The 21,149-nt window shown below is 31.1% G+C and overlaps 1 long non-coding RNA gene across 1 annotated transcript; it reads right to left on the bottom strand.

The window, feature by feature from the left end:
• Positions 1-3,094: 3,094 nt before the first annotated feature.
• On the bottom strand, positions 3,095-7,134 carry LOC143084403 (uncharacterized). The gene is made up of 3 exons (XR_012981057.1): positions 7,035-7,134; positions 4,872-5,054; positions 3,095-3,473 (listed from the first exon to the last, which is right to left on the bottom strand). It is a non-coding gene; the product is annotated as an uncharacterized LOC143084403 (long non-coding RNA).
• Between the last annotated feature and the right edge of the window lie 14,015 nt (positions 7,135-21,149).

The raw sequence follows: 21,149 nt of genomic DNA, 5'->3' as shown, positions 1-21,149 counted from the left end.
AACACTAAGAAAGACCAACTGAAGAAATTCATAATTCAGAATTAGCACATGAATACTCAATACAGTTTGAATATAAGATTGAGAATGGAAATGGAGAATGTGTCAAAGAGACAACATCCCGACCAAAGAGCTGAAGACCAGCAATGGATCTTAAACATAGCAAGAAAATTCTTCACAAGACTTCAGCTGGCCCCTAAACAAAAATGTGTACTTCATGTAGTTCAGTGAAAATGTCATACTAAACTCCAAAACATATAAAAAAAAGAACCAAGTACTGGATACTTGCATATGGATCAGAATTTGCCTAACCTTCTTTTTCTTATTTATTATTTATAACTGTTGATGTTAATGTCCTTTGGTTTAATGAGTCTTTGTTTACTCCTTGGTTTTGATTGTTATTGTCTTCTGTTTCACTAAAGGTGGTCTGTGTTGCTAAGATTTTTCTTTTTAATGTAGCATTTTGTATACTGTTATTTTTGTAGTTTCTTGTTGGTGATTTGCTATTGTGATGTCAATATCTCTTCCAATTCTGATTATCCCTTTGGAATTTCTCCTTCATTAAAAGGTTTAATAAAAAAAGTCAATTTGCATCATCTCAGTTAATATACAGGTGTAAGTTTTATAAAATGATACACATGATGATATGTTGTATAATAACGTAGTCATTCACAGTTATATATTGTTTATATCTTTAATCAAAGACTACACAAATAGTCTGTGATGTTTTACAATATTTAACATTTTCTGAATTATTCTAGTAAAGGCAAAAAATTTCAAAATCCTGTTATCTTTTCAAGGTATAGGTAATTGCTTTCTTTAGTTCCTGTTTGTTTTCATCCTTTTATTTGATCAACAATATTTGAATTTACAATCAACAAATGACATTTTAATTGAAATATAAATTAATGATTTCATTCTACAAACTGTTTTTAGGTAAAGATTGCATGGAATGCAATCAAATCAAATCCTTGGTGTGACTTGATATCTAAATATTCCAAGACTTATCATTACCTTTTTTTGATACACAACATATAGTGCATCGATCATAATATTCTATACATCCTATCCATGAACGTTTTCAGAAATTTATCGATGTAATATATGCTCAAATATTCAAGGAACAAAATGATGTTACACTTGTCAAAAAACTACACAACTTTTGCAAGGTGCATGAATCTAATAAATGTTCTAAAAAACATAAATTATGTCATTGTTAACCTCATCTCAAAAAAATGGAGTTATCTTCCTTTGTGTAGGATAGCTGTTTAATCAACTACAACCAATGAAATATTTGATTTTACTTCCCACTAATAATTTGAAGCAATCTTTACCGTTCAGTGCTTTTAATCACTTTGATTGTATTGTTTGAATTGAAACTAATGGGAGTTTCTACATTATCTACTATCGGAATCATATCCATGCATGTGGTACATCAATTCTTTAGTAGAGTTAATTAAATTTTTTACCTATTTATTGGTTTATTTTTTATTGACTTGTGTTTAATAATCAATTCAACCAAAGTCTCAACAATTACAATCAATACTAGTACATTGTAAAACAATACTATATAATTTGAGAGCCATTCTATACAAAATTTCAATTATAGGAGACTATTAAAATGCATAGATATAATACATTACACAATATGAAATAAAATACTATTTACATTATAAAAAAGTTCTACGCCTTTTTAAATTAAATAACAGGTTCAAAAGCCTGTAATTCAGTGGTTGTCGTTTGTTTATGTGTTACACATTTGTTTTTCGTTCATTTTTTTACATAAATAAGGCCGTTAGTTTTCTCGTTTGAATTGTTTTACATTGTCTTATCGGGGCCTTTTATAGCTGACTATGCCGTATGGGCTTTGCTCATTGTTGAAGGCCGTACGGTGACCTATAGTTGTTAATGTCTGTGTCATTTTGGTCTTTTGTGGATAGTTGTCTCATTGGCAATCATACCACATCTTTTTTATATATTTGGCACTCATACATATCATATTTTCATCTTAGAATAAAAACACTGACTTTTGGTTATCAAAGTATTGAAAGTTTCTTTAGCAGTTTCAGCAACATAATATAAATGGTTTGTAAATCGTCATAATGGGAACAACTTTATAAACATGCGCTTCGTCTTCAAGAAAACCGGTACATATATTGCACGCTCTGTTTTCTAAAACGATATTTTCATATCTCTGGGTTTCAATCCTTATTGGAGCAACGCCACATCCAAATTTGGCGAAGCACTTCTGTGACTGAAAGGTTAAGTTATTTTGCAATGTTTCTTTGTTCATAGGACACTATAAATGACTTAAATTTAGTTCACAGAAGGTAACTCACTAAATGTTCCCGATTTTAACACACTTATCTTTTATACTAGTATTACCACTTATGAAGTTTTGCATTCAACTGACTTGAGCTCATGTTATTTAATATAAAACACAAACGAAAACTGCTTTTCCACTGCTTATGGAAAATAAGTGTTATACCCAAGTCTCCAGTAACTGCAGCATTTTGGTGCATATTTTCCTATTCCAAGTAAAAATACAAGCCATAATATGTATTGAAGAATATGTTTTACGCCACTTATTCCATTATGGAACAAACTTAACGTTCATATAATTTCACAAATACATGGACACACACCACATACAAGTTTACACTTGGTCAGTACCAACACAAAATATATTTTACAGTGATATTATATTCTAAATGCTCGTTCAAAAGGTCATTATCAATGTAAGAAAGAACCAACTACATAATTACACTTTTCGTGATTTTAATTGTTAAACATATCTATGTTCATTTACACAAAAGGGTTTTATCTAAACATAGAGATAAATCACATGAAATTGGATAAAACAAATATAAGGAATCAGTAAAATATATTATCAAAAAATACAAATCAAATAACAACAAGTTCATGTTTTCAAAGATTTAAAGTTTTTGTCTGCATGTCTTCTGCTGAAGTATATGATAAAAAGAACATAGCATTTCATTTTTTCATTTCAGACCCCTTATCAGCCCTTGGTCAAACTCATCCCTCGAGCTTGTCTGCTCTCAGACTGATATCATGACCAAGGGCTAATAAGGGGTCTGATATGAAAAATGCCATGTTATAATCTATATATTTTGTCAGCACAAACATCGGTTATTAAATACTAACTTTACTCAAGTGTATAAGACTTTGCGGAACATATTGAAACCTTATTAACAAGATATCTTTATTATATTCAAACTAGAACAAATATCTTTCACAAACAAATCTAAATAATTGTGTCCCAATGCAGTCATGCCACATGCCCTGGTTTACAACATTGAAACATAAGAATATTTGATCATACGCTTCTGGTTGTTTTTGGTTCAGATTCCATGGCATGTATGATATGAGGGTTCCATCATCGAATTCCCATTCTGCTGTGTTCTGTTTTCTGTTGCCTTGTATATAGGCTTTACTGTTGGTAAACTTTTTATCATCTGCACATACAAAAAGTCTATACAGTTTATGTTGCTGACTAGGGTAAGTATTTTAAGAATATGTTAAACTGTTGTTCTAGTTTTCGCAAATTAGTGTTAAGGAGAGGGTAAAAAAAAACTGAGGCACAGTCAAACTCATAAAACTCGAAAATAAACAACGCCATGCTTAAAAAAGACAAACAGACAAATTATAGTAAACAAGACGCAACATATAACACTAAAGACTAAGCAACACGAAACCCACCAAAAACTTGAAACTTTCCCAATTTCATTGATCCTAAAAATTGTGGGGGAATTCTGTGTTCAAATATTGTCCTGAATTAAATGGTGGAATTCTGTAGTGCTCAATTCGAGCGTAACTAATGAGTGTTGTAGACGAAACACGCGTCTGGCGTAAATATAAAATTTCAATCCTGGTATCTATGATGAGTTTATTTCCACAATTCTATTGTTTACAGTATAACAAAAACATGACACCAAGACTTTTAATATACTTCTTTTAAAACAAAGCTGTAGCGTGAGTTTAGTGGTTATCGTTTTATTATGTATAGTACATTGTTTTGGGTTTTTTTATGGTTTGTACATTTATCAGCTTCTTAATTTCTTGTTTTGACTGTTTTATAATTGTCATGTCAGGGCCGTAAATGGCTGTTGGAATTTATTTTGCCTATTTGTACAGGCCGAACGTTGACATTTAGTTGATAACGTCCCTGTCATATGCTCTCTGGTGGAGAGTTGTATTATTGGTAAGCATATCACATATTTTTAGATGGTTGATTTGCATGTATGAAAAGGAAATTATTGATTAACAACCTATAATTACTTCGATGTGTACTTTTAAAGCTTACAATTTTGCCCACTAAGAAAGTATGTTAACGTGGCCCTTATCTGACAAAAAAAGTGCTTTTGGTGTTGCTGCCTACTAAACCTAGCAAATGAATTTTTATAAATCAAACATTTTTAATTGGGAAATATATTTTGACCGTTATGAGGACAATCTCACTTGTTCATGAACGTGCCATGCAATTTTAGGATAGTTGTTCTAAATAGTATGCTAACTGACTTTACAAGAAAACCAACACGCCATAGTTAGTATTAGTAGTAGTGGATTTCATGAAATAAGCTATTAATCAACATTGGTTTTATTCTGGTTGTAACTGGTCGGCGTACGTTTTTTTGTTTTAATTGCTCCCAAATTATTTTGAATTTTAACTTTCCATACTTTTTTCTCGAGTTTCAGTGCTGAATATTGTTGTTCCAAAAACATGTGTAAATCAGCATATTTTTTAATATACATCAAATCACCGTAATATTTTAAGAAACTTTACTCTTGCTGAACTATTCACAAAAAAATAAACATTATTTTACATATTAGGAAAAAGATAAAGAAACACTCACATATTAGATATGAATACACAACTTTTTGCACTTCTGGACTATCTATTCTAACCAATGATGCATTGTCTGATTGACATGTAGAGGCTGCGTTCTGGTACGTTACCTCAACATCATGAAACTTGATGCACAGCATGAGACTCGATTTATATGTATATCCCTTTTCTGTAGGACAGTTTTTAACATCTGTAATATTTGGATATAACATTTTTTTAATTCTGTTTTGTAAAATGATGTAATCGACTCCTCATAGATACCTGAAAGGTTGCAGAGGCCATATAGACACACCAACGACGCTCGAATAAAAAAAAGTAAAAAAGGGCAAATAAATCAAGAAGTTGAGGAGCATTGTTGACCCACAACTAAACTACGTCTATTTTATAAAGAGATTCATCAAATATCTGTATAAAACATTGAAATATCAAGATTCTTGCAACGTATTGCGAGTAAAAATTTAAACTGATCAATTTTAAAACCTTTTAATATACATAATAATTACGAAATAATGGTTTGACTCACCAAAAGAGAATCAGTCCCCCCCTCCCCCTGTAAACTCGTCACAGATGTCAGAGTTTTATGTACAAAAGACTCATCAGTGACGCTCGAAAAAGAAAGTCATATAACATAAATAAAGTAAGAAGTTAATATTGAGGACCCTTAATTCCGAGGCGTTTTGCTGTTATTATTTGATAAAAACGGATTAATATTATTAATAAATAAATTACCCACCTATCATAATATTTTCTTTCAACAAACATATTTATATCTAACTTATGTCCATTTGTTCGTCCGTCTTCCGTTTTAGGTATCTGAAGTTTTCTCCACGAAACCTCTTTCCAAACACTTAGCATCAAGTTTACCAGCAACAATTACCCTAGGGATGATATAAACCAAATGTGGATACTTAAATATTCAAATGTTCTGTAAGAGTACATACACTCGATATCTTATATCTCTTTCAAGAGTATACAATCTTTCGAATTTTCTAACGTTAATAAAAGTATTTCCATTCCAAACATAAGAAGGCATTGACAAAAAAATGGATTCATTAAAATTAATGGCCACTGTATGTACAAATATCTTGTTTTACACAGGTTCTTTAACTGATGCTTTGTAAAAAAAAAAAAAGAATAATTAAGCAGTCTGATAATGAACGATACCCCGAAACTGACGTCCTAAAGATGATTGATTGACTAAATATCTATAACCTTTAGAGGACATGTTTGTCAACAAACAATTGGTACTCCAATAGGATCAAATTATGCTCTTTTTCTTGACGATTTGCAACTTTATTGCAATTGATATACAGGAGCATTCACACAGAAGCTTCTCAGGAAGAATTAAAAGATTCTTGAATTATCCTTAAACTTTACGTTCTGCTTTACAGATGGTGTTCACTCGGTGTTTTTGTAATTCTAACTTTTCCCCAATTAATCAATAAACTATTGAGAAAATAAGGTTCCAACTCTCTCAGCCAAGGTTGGCCTTATATGAATTGGAAATGTGTTCAGGTCTCTTTTGGTCATATAGGTATTCTCATGTTTAGATCTCATACATCAATGTCTATGGGTATGAGCGTTGTTGATGAAAATAAATGCAAAAATGGATATAGGACGCAGAAAACAAATAAGGTTATCTAATCGTCACCATATTAATTTGTGTAAATAACACTTATTTATATTTATGTTTATTGTTAAATCCTGATGTACAAATACTAAAGTATGTTTTATGTTCATGAATTTAAGACATCAAAATTAATGATATACCGGAAAATCGTACAATCAACTTCCTCAATTCCCTTCACCAACTCACTTAGATGTGGAGATATTATTCCAGTTTAGCGGATAGTTCAGTATTTACAGGAGTCAGTCCGTAGGAAGTGTAAATTCTCTAGAAAATTTATTAAATGCGATTTTAATAATTAAAAAAAAAACATGGATGTGTGATATAATTGAGAGATTAACCACAAAGTGTCCAAATGACGTTGTTGTAAGCCACTATAGGTCACCAAATGCGCTTGAGACACATATATTCCGTACAAGTCAATCGAATCAGAATGGCGTCCGTCCAATTTATCATTACTTTAATTATACCACTAGGAACTTTTGGCTGAATATATTACTTCAAATATCGAAACAATTTAAACATTTTTATCGACAAACTAACCTTTCAAATAGTACATCCTTCCATCTTCCATGGTTCCATCTGAATATGTATTTAACCTAGAGTACATATAACAAATCTTATTTTGTTTGTTGTAAGACATCTAATAAGTTTACTGCATTGTCTAAAGCACTCAATACTAGTCTCTGTCATCACAGATTTAACTAGATTTCCTTTGATATGTTTATTTCTCAAGTCGTTTCTTTCTGTCATTTTTAAAAAATCGCCAACAATAGGTTTTGAAATTAAAGTCATATAACTGGTAACTATTAAACAGAAACATTTCAAGAACCCGGCTTCCATGTTAATGTGGTGTTTTTACTTGAAATTATTTTACTCGACTAATGATACTGACACTGACACGGTCGTAACTTAATGAGACTGATTTGCATTGTGTATTTTCCAATTACAAACTTGAAAGCAAAGTGATTGTAAATATATTATTCATACCCTTTTCAATGATTGTTATCCCTTAAACTATAATCCCCAATGTACGTCTGCATATAACATATCTTAACAAGAAACACAGTTAAATTATATATATTTTGAAGCATACCAAGGGGCATTCCGAACCATTTGTTTTTTTTAGGGAAAGTGCCTCTTTCTTACACCTTTATTGTCGGTTAATTTTCTGTCAACAATTCCAATAAAGGGACATAACAGGTCACCTGAACATTTTAAATTTAACAACAAGATTCCCTTACAATTCCAAGGTTACATTTATCACGATAGTTTTGACTCTTATTTGATGAATTACGTCATGCCTAACGTTATAACTCTAGATTCATAGATGGGATGAAATTGGTGAAAGCATATCTGAACTCTTTCATAGGTATCTAGTCCCTAAAATTATTCCTCTTTTTAAATGTTTTGAATACACAAAACTGTTGAATGTTACAGTCATAGGAAAGGTTGGTCATATTGCGATGTCTGTACATGCACGTATTACCAATAAAAGAATAAGAAAATATGGTAGGCTTTCCAATGAGACATCTCTCCTCAGAAGACCAAATGACACATAAATTAAGGCTCTTGTACATTATAGCATTATATGTCAATTTCTGTCCTGATACATGTGATTGGGATACGTTATATTGAAGCTACATATCATGTGACAGAACTTTATCAATAGCATGTGGAGCGATATGATTTAGAGAAATAACGCGTTCCTTTGTTAAGATGAAAGACAGGCTTTTCAATAATTATTTTGTTTTTAGGGGTCTTTTTTGCTGTACCTATTTTTATTTTGTGGTAAAGATGGACACCCCATATCCCTTTTCTTATTGCATTTTGAAGATCTCATTAATTGAGACTTAATTTTTGCTAATAGAAATCCTAGGTTTAATATCTTCATGAGATGTAAGACATTGATGAACATCTAATATTTAAATTGCATTTTCTGAAGCACGAAGTAATGGTCTCTGTAGTCAAGAATTGAACAAGATTTTCATCGATATATGCTACCTCTGCAATTTTCTCTTTTAGTCATTGTAAAAACACTACATCAATGCCTTTTAGAATTAAACTGATAAATATTTCATAAAACTATCTTCTATTGTGTTTACTGCTTTTGAATTTAAAACGTTGATTCGACTAACGACAATGTGTAAAATACATAAATCATTTGTTTGTATTTGAAAAATAAACACATATTTTTTTGTTAATATATTCTTTTTTCATTTTGATGAATGATTGTCAGGGAGCGTCAAATGAGTTATATTGTCAGTGGGGATATGAATGCTGGGATCCTGTACTATCAAAACGTCTTGGTTTTCGTTTACTCCAAATGAAAATTTACGGAATTTGATATGAGTCGATTCATTCTTTAAATCTTTACTTTGATTATAGAATTAATTAGCTTCTACGTCATCGGTTTTCTTTTGGGAAATAAAGCAAGTCCATACAATGATACAGGTTTCAACTGTCATCTAGGATTCTGTGTTAACAAAAAGATTTTATCTTCATTTACTCTTAATGAAAATCTACGGTATTTTCATGAGCCAATTCATTCTTTAAATCTTTACTGCGATTATAGAATTAATTCACTTCTACGTCATCGTTTTTTTTCTATAGTGATACAGGTTTCAACTGTTATACACGTTTTAGCTAGCTACAAAACCAGGTTTAGCCGAAGATTTCTGCGCAAAACCTGTACCAGGTCAAGAATATTGCAATTGTTTTTCAGTTCTGCCGTTGATTGATATTGTTTGAGTTAGTAAGTTTTTATTGACTTCCCCGATTTCAATTTGCCTTGAAGTTCGATATTTTTGTTAAACTGTTTCACTGGGAAATAAAATTAGTAAAATAAATAATTTATGCGAAGAAAGTCTTTTGATATAAGCAACAGTAGCTAACCGTTGTTCGAAATATATGATACACATTTTAAAATTCGTCGCAATACAGCCTATTTGCGCTGATGCGGCATGGAGCAAATATTAATAAATCGATCAATTAATCATACATATATGTTATGTTTATGTAAGCCGCACGGAATGCATTTCAAAGATAATTGTCATGATGTGATGTATATATGTATGCATGTTTCGCCCTTTGAAAGTGTTCCATCTTTAATTTACTTCAGTCAGGTTTTTTAAAAACCACGTATTTTTGTCCTCTCCGTACTTATATATGCTGCGGGAGTATTGGTATAGCGACCGTTCATTCACAGCAATGCTCAATGACCATTTGACATAAATCTTTCCTAATTGGTAGGATTTATTGGCGTCATATGTTTTATTCTGACCAACGTACATCTTTAGTTTGATTTTTTTTTTTCAAATAAGGGAGTGATGCGATTTTGAAAATTTACGGATTTTTATAACATTGCCACCTTGTTAGTCAACTACCTCACAGTCGGTTTAACAGAAAGCTTAATTATTAATGAAGGATTGTTTGCCATAATATTGTGTTCACCGTAGAGTAACATAATTTTGATTTGATATTTTCTACGGCAAATATTAGCCCCTAACGAAATTTTGATAATTGATAAAAACAATTAACGGAAACAAATTTTTAAATAAGCAATCATAACACATATCTTAAGATTAAATACCTATGTTATGCAAGTTTCAAACCAGATTCATTATTTTTAATCATGATTGATTTGGTAGTTTTTATGCCCCACCTACGATAGTAGAGGGGCATTATGTTTTCTGGTCTGTGCGTCCGTTCGTCCGTCTGTTCGTTCGTTCGTTCGTTCGTTCGTTCGTCTGTTCGTTCGTCCGTCTGTCCCGCTTCAGGTTAAAGTTTTTGGTCAAGGTAGTTTTTGATGAAGTTGAAGTCCAATCAACTTGAAACTTAGTACACATGTTCCTTATGATATGATCTTTCTAATTTTAAAGCCAAATTAAACTTTTGACCCCAATTTCACGGTCCACTGAACATAGAAAATATGAAAGTGCATGTTTCAGGTTAAAGTTTTTCAGGTTAAAGTTTTTGGTCAAGGTAGTTTTTGATGAAGTTGAAGTCCAATCAACTTGAAACTTAGTACACATGTTCCTTATGATATGATCTTTCTAATTTTAAAGCCAAATTAAACTTTTGACCCCAATTTCACGGTCCACTGAACATAGAAAATGAAAGTGCATGTTTCAGGTTAAAGTTTTTCAGGTTAAAGTTTTTGGTCAAGGTAGTTTTTGATGAAGTTGAAGTCCAATCAACTTGAAACTTAGTACACATCTTCCTTATGATATGATCTTTCTTATTTTAAAACAAAATTAAACTTTTGACCCCAATTTCATGGTCCACTGAACATAGAAAATGAAAGTGCATGTTTCAGGTTAAAGTTTTTGGTCAAGGTAGTTTTTGATGAAGTTGAAGTCCAATCAACTTGAAACTTAGTACACATGTTCCTTATGATATGATCTTTCTAATTTTAAAGCCAAATTAAACTTTTGACCCCAATTTCAGGGTCCACTGAACATAGAAAATGAAAGTGCATGTTTCAGGTTAAAGTTTTTGGTCAAGGTAGTTTTTGATGAAGTTGAAGTCCAATCAACTTGATACTTAGTACACATGTTCCCTATGATATTATCTTTCTAATTTTAATGCCTAATTATATTTTTTATCCAATTTCATGGTCCATTGAACATGGAAAATGATAGTGTGAGTGGGGCATCCGTGTACTTTGGACACATTCTTGTTTTCAAAGCAATTATAATGGTGTGTGTGTGTTGTTTTCATGGATACACGTAAACTGATACCGTCATCAACGCGTACTCAACCAACTCTTCTACTTTTACTAAATAGTTTTTTCTACAAAACTTCTACGCCTACAAACGCGTACCTATTTTTACAGCATTATTACAATTATATTAAATGTACAATGAGTGGTATTTTTTTAGTTTTATAATTAATATCATCAAAGACATATGCGAGGGTCTTGGTATAGATGATAGACGATAGGATGCTGTTCAACTTTTTGTTTTTGAAACATTTAAGACTGACGAACAGCTTGTTACCAATTATGTGCTGCAGAAGAGTAACACCTTTCAGCACTGGAATAAAGAATACAAATGTTTATACATAATAAAATGGTTGCCTTTCATTTATGTACATTGAACATGAAAATGTATGTTATGGATTTTAACATGTAAAGAAATCATTTTGTTTTAACTAATATACATGTTGGAGTTATTTTGCCAAACATTAACGTTTTCATGACCAGAAAATGATACACTAAATAACAAAAATAATGCAGTTTGCAATTTGTGTCTTGTACATGTATCTTATCATGTATATTTTGAATAAATAAACGCGTGTACAATAGACTCAAGTACTATTGGCAATTTCCTTAGCTACATGTATTAGTTCACAAAACTGGAGATACTATTTTACATTATACATGATCAATAAAATGTCAATTAAAAATAAAGACCATGCATTTGGCCTTAAAAATTTAATTCATATAGCTTTTAAATATTTATAAAGTTTATATATATGAATCAGATAATACTTTCATATGCTTGTACATTCTGAACTATGCATAGGTACATTTTTACCCTTGTACCGTCTAATCAATATTATAGAGGCCTCTTAATTTTAAAACACCTCTCAGTCTAGTCTAGACATTTTTACCATTTACAAGGTAATTGGTATTTTTATATTTGAAATAGATGTTTTTTCATAAAAAAATAAACACATTTATATTCTAAAACCAGTTGTTGACATGACAGGGGTTATTTCCTTCCCGTTAATTTAATGATGGCATGATACTAAACCCCTTATGGATGGAATTATGCTTGGTTTTCAGATGATAATGACATGATCTTTCAATCAATTTGATTGTGGTCTGGAGTTTGTATGTCCGTAAATTCTAGTACATTTGATTTATGTTCTTTGTTTGTTTTGTTTGCTTAGTTTCTTCTGTTATCTATTCTGACACCGGAATCGGACTTCTTTTAAACTAAAGTTTACTGTACGTATACTGTATTTTTGTGTATTCTACTTTGGCTAGATGAAATTAAGATTTCACAAAACATGATTGACCTAGCCACATTTTTGCGCTTGTCCAAAGTCAGGAACCTCTGGCCTATTTTTGAACTTGTTGCCTTTTGTTGGCTGTTGTTCGTGTGATTCTTTGTCAATTGTGTTCTCCTATTTATTTATATTGTAGTCCTGTGCTGTCATTTTGATGTTATATTTCACATGGCCATAAAAGTGCGAGGTTTGGCATGCCACAAAACCAGGTTCAACCCACCATTTTTTCCTTTAAAAATGCCCTGTACCAAGTCAGGAATATGGTCATTGTTATATTATAGTTCGTTTCTGTGTGTATTACATTATAACGTTGTGTCGTTTGTTTTCTCTTATTTTTGAGTGTAAATTCACATTGCGATAAGACGTGTCACGGTATTTGTCTATCCCAAATTCATGTATTTGGTTTTGATGTGTTATATATATTATTCTCGTGGGATTTTGTCTATGTGTGTTACATTTTAGTGTTATGTCGTTGTTCTCCTTTTATATTTAATGCGTTTCCCTCGGTTTTAGTTTGTTATCCCGATTTTGTTTTTTGTCCATGGATTTATGAGTTTTGAACAGCGGTATACTACTGTTGCCTTTATTGGTCAGATATGTTGTTTTAATTTTGGTTCTTGTATATGTTTCAGATAAAGTGTGACGTCTATTTTTCCTGTCACGGTACATAAATGCAAGGCAACCTATTTATTATGTATAAACATATGTATTTCTTTATCCCAGTGCTGAAAGGTGTTACTCTTCTGCAGCGCACATAATTGGTAACAAGCTGTTCGTCAGTCTTAAATGTTTCAAAAACAAAAAAAGTTGAACAGCATCCTCTCGTCTGTAATCTATACCAAGACCCTCGTATATGTCTTTGATGATATTAATTATAAAACTAAAAAATACCACTCATTGTACATTTTATCTAATTGTACCAAAAATAGGTACGGAAAACGTAGAAAGTTTGGTAGAAAATACTATTTGGTAAAGGTAGAAGAGTTGGTTGAGTACGAGTTGATGACGGTATCAGCTTACATGTATCCGTGAAAACAACAACAGGCACACCATTATAATTGCTTTGAAAAAACTACCAAATTAATCATGATAAAAAATAATGAATCTGGTTTAAACTTGCATCACATAGGTATTTAATCCTAGATGCGTATTTGCGAAAGATAATTTTATGTATTCGAAATAATTGTTCGTGTAAATAATTATCCAAGATAGCGACCCAGGTAGCACAAAAACATTTTATTGATATTTTTAAAATATATTGCAAAATATCACCAAAATATCATTAAAAAACATGTTTTTGACGTGATATGTCTGACTGTACTCATGTGAATAGCATATTTTCTGGAAATATTTGTTCTGAATGTTTAAAGAGCATTATTTTTAAATATCTTGATTTTATATTGAAATAACATAATTTTGATATAATTCAGTTTCAATTGAAAATATCCAGACAACATCTTTCAAACATCTGGACAAAATATTCTTCTAATGTCTAGGATACGTTTTATTGATGTCTACCTTATGTTTTTTTTTTTTTATATACAGTCTGTCAACCTTATTCTCATTTTAATAAAAAGTTGAGGCATTGAATTGAATGATTATAAGTCAATTCATAAATTCTACTGGTTGATATTATAATATATATATTCAGTAGATTAACAACTATCAATTGGAGAGTAAGAACATTCACTCGTGTCAATGATGTGTTGATATACAAGAAAATGAAAAAAATTAAAGTATATTCAAATTGTATTTCTTGTTTTGGGCTGGTTTTAAATATTTTTTGTTTGTGCATAAAATTATTCAATCATTTAGGTAAATACATTTAAATGACTACACAGATTTGAAATTGTTAGATAAAGAGAAGGAAGAGCACATTTTTTGTTAGAACATAGAAATAATATAATTTTCAAGTATGTGGTATAAAGGGGGGAGATAAGTACCTAATACGTTTGCATATTGTTGGCACAATGTTGGCTTATATTTCTTTATTGGCATGAAATATCAATGATGTTTTTTTATAAACACTGTTTAAAAAACTTTGAATTAGGCAAAATACAAAGAATTTTCTAGTTCTAGGCACAGATTATCGTAGTCCTATTTGGTATGACTTTGTCATTAATTTTGATTTTTTACTGGGTTCTCAATGCTCTTAGAACACAATCGTTATTCGCTAGATAATTTTTCTTTTGACTTGATTTGAATTTTCATTTCAGTTAGATTAGAATTGTTAAGACTTTTCTATCAAAAATGAGGAGACATTCATGTTAATCTGATTAAAAACTTATATAAAAATATTTTCTTTTTCATATCAAACATCATGGACTTCACACAAATATCACTAACAAACATAAGAAAAACATTTGTCGTACATTTTACAAATATTAATTAAAAATATTATGTAAAAATGTTTATAAAATATTTCTTTTTTCATATCAAACATGTGCTTCACTCAAATATCACTGACAAACATTTGGAGAACATTTCTGGCATACATCTTACAAATATCTATTAAACATATTATCTTAAAACTATTATGAAACAGTCTTTAACTTATATTTTCTAAATAAAATCGAAAAAATATATTGTTATGATGTTATTGAAATATTTATTAGATATTACCATTTTTATATTTTTGATTAGGACAAGAAAAGTATATTGATGTTACATCAAAAAGATATTTTATTATACATCCAACCTATGCTTTACATAGATGTAAATCAAAAATGTTTTATAAATATTTCTTTTACACATCTAAAAAATATATATATTAAATGTTATATAAAAATGTCCATCAGCTATTGATTGAATATTGCAAAGAAATATCTCCTCGACATACAATTGTTCTCATTTGTAAAACTGTCTATTTAACGTTTTAAAAACATCAGCAAAGAATATTTATTATTCATTATAAAAAAATATTTACAAAAAATGTGTTTATATTAGCAATCAAACATTGGGACGAAATATTATTGTTAAAATATCATTAATGCATAATTTCTGATATAAAAAAATGTCTTTAAAATATTTTTGGTAAATAATTTTGAAAAACATATATATAACCAGTCAATAATATCATGAAAATATTATGTGTTAGCTGGGATGTTATTAATTTTAATAATATGTTTTTCTTTATTTTTTGTTCTTTCATGCTAGTGTTTGTTCTATTTGATACTATTCAAGACCAGATGAATAGTACCCAGTTTGAAGGCAATAGTAGAATACTTTCATACTAGTTGACACTAAAGATGCAAGAGGATAGCCGGGATAGATTTTACAATGAAATCCTTGATTTGTCGAGAACAGTTTCTCTACAAACAATACCCTGTTTTCAAAGTTTGATACATAATAACACCAAAATGACTTTCGCCTCATGCAAGGATCTTATTTGTTATAAAAAAAATTAAAGTATAATATGTACATCAGTTATGCTAAATATGTTGAAGAGCAGATTCAATAATTCCAAATATTTTTAAAATAAGGCGTGGTCCAATGAAAACAATTTCTTCTCTCATGCTTTTATAGAGTATGCATAGGAGACATTGCTTTAATATTTTTTTTGCATGCTAAAATAAGACGGGGAGGGGTATTATCCAAAATCTTATGTCATTGTTCTTGAAAATATCTGATGTACCAGTTATCAACTTGTCATTGAGGAAATGTATGCTATTATTAAACAGTGTCACACCGGTACCGCTATAGGCCATTGTTGACTGCATAACACATACAAATACATAAAAACACATTTATTTTACCAACATAAGCCATGAAGCAAATGTTATTACAGTACTTTAAAAGAATCACAGTGGTAAAAGGATTGCAACAGTAGGTATGAATTATTTAAAAAATGTATAAATCATTCTGGGCTAGTGATGATTGTTCTTTATTATTCAATAAATGTTTGTACAAGTTAGAACCATCTTTAAGCAATATTTTGTACATGTTATAACATGTATGAGGTACTTTTGAACATGTTATAACTTGTATTTTTGCATCATACAAGTTTTAACATGTAAAATATAATTGCAACATGTACACGACATATACAGATTTGCTTGTTTTTCTAGTGATTAAGATTATAACACAATGTTGACTCCGGTCTTGTACCCCTATTTGTGACATGTTTACCTAATATGTCTGTTTGGTTTTTTTCACACATCGTTGTCAATATAATGGAACCTTATGTGACTGTCAGACACGTGATTGGTTTGTCTAGCCATAAACCCAGGTTTATTCCACCACTTCATACATAAGAAAATGCCTGTATCAAGTCAGGAATAAAACAGTTGATATCAATGTGTATGATGTGTTTGAGCTTTTGGTTTTGCCATTTGATAATGGAATTTCCGTTAGAGATTTCCTAGGAATTCTGTATTTTTGTTATTTTACTTTTCAATACCAAGAAAACTGCTGAGCTGGTGAAATACTCGGGGAAACCACAATCAGTAGTATCGACCACGTTTCACTGTAACATGATCTTGTTAAGCAAGAGGCAATTATAGAATATTTTTTCCATGAAGTAATTAACTGGTGGACTAAGTGTTCGGGTATATGAAACTTTTCTTGAAACTTGAGTATTCAAAACTCTATTTACATAAAGTAGAGTAGAGTAAGCGGACAAGAAGACAATTTCGAAACGTTGAAACATTATAAACAAAATAAATAAATGAGGAAAAGCAAATGTTACGTTTTTATATCCAAATCTTTTGAACATGGCACTTTTTATATTCTACAGGTAAATAGGACTACCAATCCTCAGTTGAAACAAGAAAGAATGCAATGGCAGACACCCCAGTTAGGGAAAACCAGCTGGACTCTGGATTTGAAGAAATATGTTACAGAAAACAAAACAATCGATCAATTCATTGACAGCAACAAAACAAGTAGTATTTCACCAGATGATTTAAAAAGTATCATTGCAAAGGTTGAGGATGATAATGGTAAATTTGTTAAGGATAACAAAGGACGATATCTTATTGTCTATCCCGACGATTCTGTTTTACTAAGTAACTACCATTTGAGTATACTACATGAAAAAATTTCCGATGATTCTCAAAATAGTGAGTTTAGAAGCAGAGTTGATCTGTGTATGCAAGGTATAGAAGATCAGAGAGTAAAGAAATATCCTTTCACTGTCATAAAAAATCCAAAAAATAAAAAGTTATTACAACCAAGTCGGACAGGGGAATATCGGCAACATAAAGAGTACTCAACCGTAGAAGTACTGTATAAACATCCCTCTGAATTCACAATAGTAGAGGTTGTTAAAGATGTGATGACTGGTTTCAAACATATTTGTAAAACTATCATTATTTCTAAATTTCGTCCTGAAGAGTTGAATTCAATGGCCGTGATGCAAAACATTGCCCCAGAGTTGTTCGGTATATGCCGAGATGGTGAAAATGTCCGACTCCATATGGAATACATTCAAGGAGTAAGATTAGACTTTTTTTCAAAAATGTTGCTAGATCAGAATGCATGGCCCGTATGTTTACACCTGTTTGGTGAACTAACAAAAGCTATAAATAAATTAGGTGTTAAGAATCTTTCACATGGCGATATCCATGTCAAAAACGTTATATTGGAAGTTGATAGCGATGATTCCCTCCGAATTCGATTACTCGATTATGGTGATGCATCAAATTATTCACTTTCAGGATTAATGAATGATATGAAAAGTTTAGTTGCGTGCATAATAACTGTTTTTACTGAGAACGAGTTTGATAGTTACGCAGAAGATCCAGTGCACTGGATATCAACATGTAAGGCATTATATCCCACGCTTTGTGCGATGTTACAGGGCGCATTGATGGTTAAAGATACAGGACACCTTACAAAGCTAATAGAGGACATAGATCATATAATTAAGGATCAAATTGATTACAAACGTAATCTTAAAGAAGCAGCAAGCACTATACAAGAAACTACAACACCTAAACATATTGCACTTGAGGAGGATTTACGAAATCTTGACATTTCCAGTGATAAACGTTTTGCAACTAACCAGCGCTATACTAATGCTTTTGATACAACTGAATTATTAACATTTCAGGAATATGAAATTTTACACGATTTGGAAGTTGAAACTGATGTTGATTCCGGACAAAGTAACACTGAAACATTGCCTCTATAAATTATTGTTTCAACAAAGTTTAACTTAGTTGAAAGGTAGCAAATATTCAATACACAGATAGGGGTTTGAGAGTGTATAAATAGAAGAATGAATGAACTGCTGTCGTTTGAACTATCAAACTATAAAAAGCACTTGAAAGGTCAAAAACAAACTTACGCCCTGATCTGAACAAAGTATTCATCAGAATAATAATAAACGCAGACGGCAAACCAGCGGTAACTTTTCACTGGACTACAAATCAATGGTTACAACTACATGTATCAATAAATGAATGTGGTAGGATTCACTTACCCGTTCTTTGATCAAATTGTAAGGTAAAGGGAATCATTTTTTAACAATAAGTTAGATAAACTTTTTAAGGACACCATTGAATTGTTATATTTTACAGTGGTCTTATGCACGGTCAAAATAAAGGATGATATAAATTATGATTTTTCTATGAAAAAAGGGATAACATTTAAATTACAAATGATAAGGGCAGTAAAAATATGCAAACATCTGATAGTAATTTTGATACATCACTAGGTCAACTCTTATAACCACCGACGTGGTAACTAAACTAAGTTTTTTTATATATCTTCATAGTATTTTTACTGTCAAAACACTTGTGATTGTAATATTTTGGAAAAGTATACTGTATATAAAATGTGTATAAACCTCTTAACAATAAATTTGAATATTTTATTTCCAATTTCTTTTTCCGCCAAAACATTCAACATTTAACAGAGTACTTGCAATGCATAAGTCATACTAACTTCCGTCTCTATTGTCGTTGTCGTCATGCTTTTTAGATAGGCACATACTGTTGAGTATGAACCATGCAAAGATCTATCTGTACTCTCTGTCTTTTTTACTGTTAAGGGTGTGTACATACCCTTCCATGTACGGTCTGTGTTTTTATTAGATGTTTGTTCTGCATTGTATTGATTTAATGAGTGTATTCCTTTCAGCTGATTATGTTTCCCTCTGCTGTGTTGAAACACTTAGAAGGTTGGGCCCTCATAAACATGTGAAAACTCGTTACATTATCTTTCTCAATTTCACAAGTAAGGAGTTTGCAGTTCAGTGTCTGTCGTTGGTTCATTGTATGTCATATCCTTTTTTTTGTGAATTGGTTTGATATACATTTTTCTTTTTTTACATAAAGGATATTTCGAGAATTGAAGAAACATTCCATCGTTTCTTGTGTACAATTCGGAAATTAGTATGGCGTTCATTATCACTGGACTAGTATATATTTGTTTAGGGGCCAGCTGAAGGACGCCTCCGGGTGCGGGAGTTTCTCGCTGCATTGAAGACCTGTTGGTGACCCTCTGCTGTTGTTTTTTATTTCGTCGGGTTGTTGTCTCTTTGACACATTCCCCATTTCCATTTTCAATTTTATTCCAGTATTTGGTCATTGGGTTTTATTTTTTTAATCAGTGCTATTACATTTTTTTTCATTACCATGTTTCGTTGTTGTATCTGCAGGATAGTTTAAAATTTCACTTTGTTTTGTTTCGTCATTGTTTCTATAGGAATTGTTTTTGTGAGTTCGGATTCATTTCTTTAACCCAAGTTACATATTGACATATTGTTTAGACAAGTGTAAATGCTGTGATCCAAAGGATGTCTGTATTAACCTTTATTTGTCATTGAGTTGGTATATCCAGCAAGGTCTTTATCGCATATCTCTTTTAATATTTGATAAAGGTTTTGATTAAATAAAGGGGAGTTATACGTTTATTGTGTAGAAAAAAATCATATATACCAGAATTTTTTCAGATAAACGCATACACATGTATTAATAAGAATTGTGTTAAGCAAACACATTACCCTATCAGCAAAAACAGAAATAATACGTCGTCAGAAGACTTTTCTTCAAACAAAAAGAACTAAATGGTGGGCATCAGAGTGATTCAAAATGATGATGATGATGATTGGGAGGAGGAGGAGGAGGAGGAGGAGGAGGAGGAGTAAAATCAAGCACTTTCCTCCATTATGAGTTTTTCAACAGACTGTCGGAATTCTAAAAGGAACCAATTGTGCCCTCTGCTTGCCGACTTGTTCTTTATTTTTATAAGGCTGTCGTCATACAGAAACTTCTTAGGAAGAACGATAAGGAATTAGCAATACCCTTTAACTTTACGTTCCGCTATATAGATGGTGTTCACTCACTAAATAATACAAAATTTGTTGACTATATTAAACAATTCTATCTCATCAAACTAGAGATAAAAGATATTATAGATAAAGTTAAGTCTGCCACATATCTTGACTTGCATCTAGAAATTGAGAATGAGGGACGATTTAAAACAAAACTTACGACAAAAGAGATGATTTCAGCTCCCCAATTGTGAATTTTACATTTCTATGTACCAACATTCCAGCAGCGTGTCATCTCCCAATTGATACGAAATTCTGGGCTTGTATTTCTCATCATAATTTACTTCATAGAGGATTGCTGCTCACAACTTGAAGGAATCTGTTAAACCAAGTCTTCCAAAAAGTTATCAAAGGTTTCAGGA

This window comes from Mytilus galloprovincialis, chromosome 7 (genome assembly GCF_965363235.1).
Source record: "Mytilus galloprovincialis chromosome 7, xbMytGall1.hap1.1, whole genome shotgun sequence".
NCBI classification, from domain to species: Eukaryota; Metazoa; Mollusca; class Bivalvia; order Mytilida; family Mytilidae; genus Mytilus; species Mytilus galloprovincialis.
Note: the sequence above shows the minus strand (reverse complement) of the source record. Positions and strands in the feature narration are given on the sequence as shown.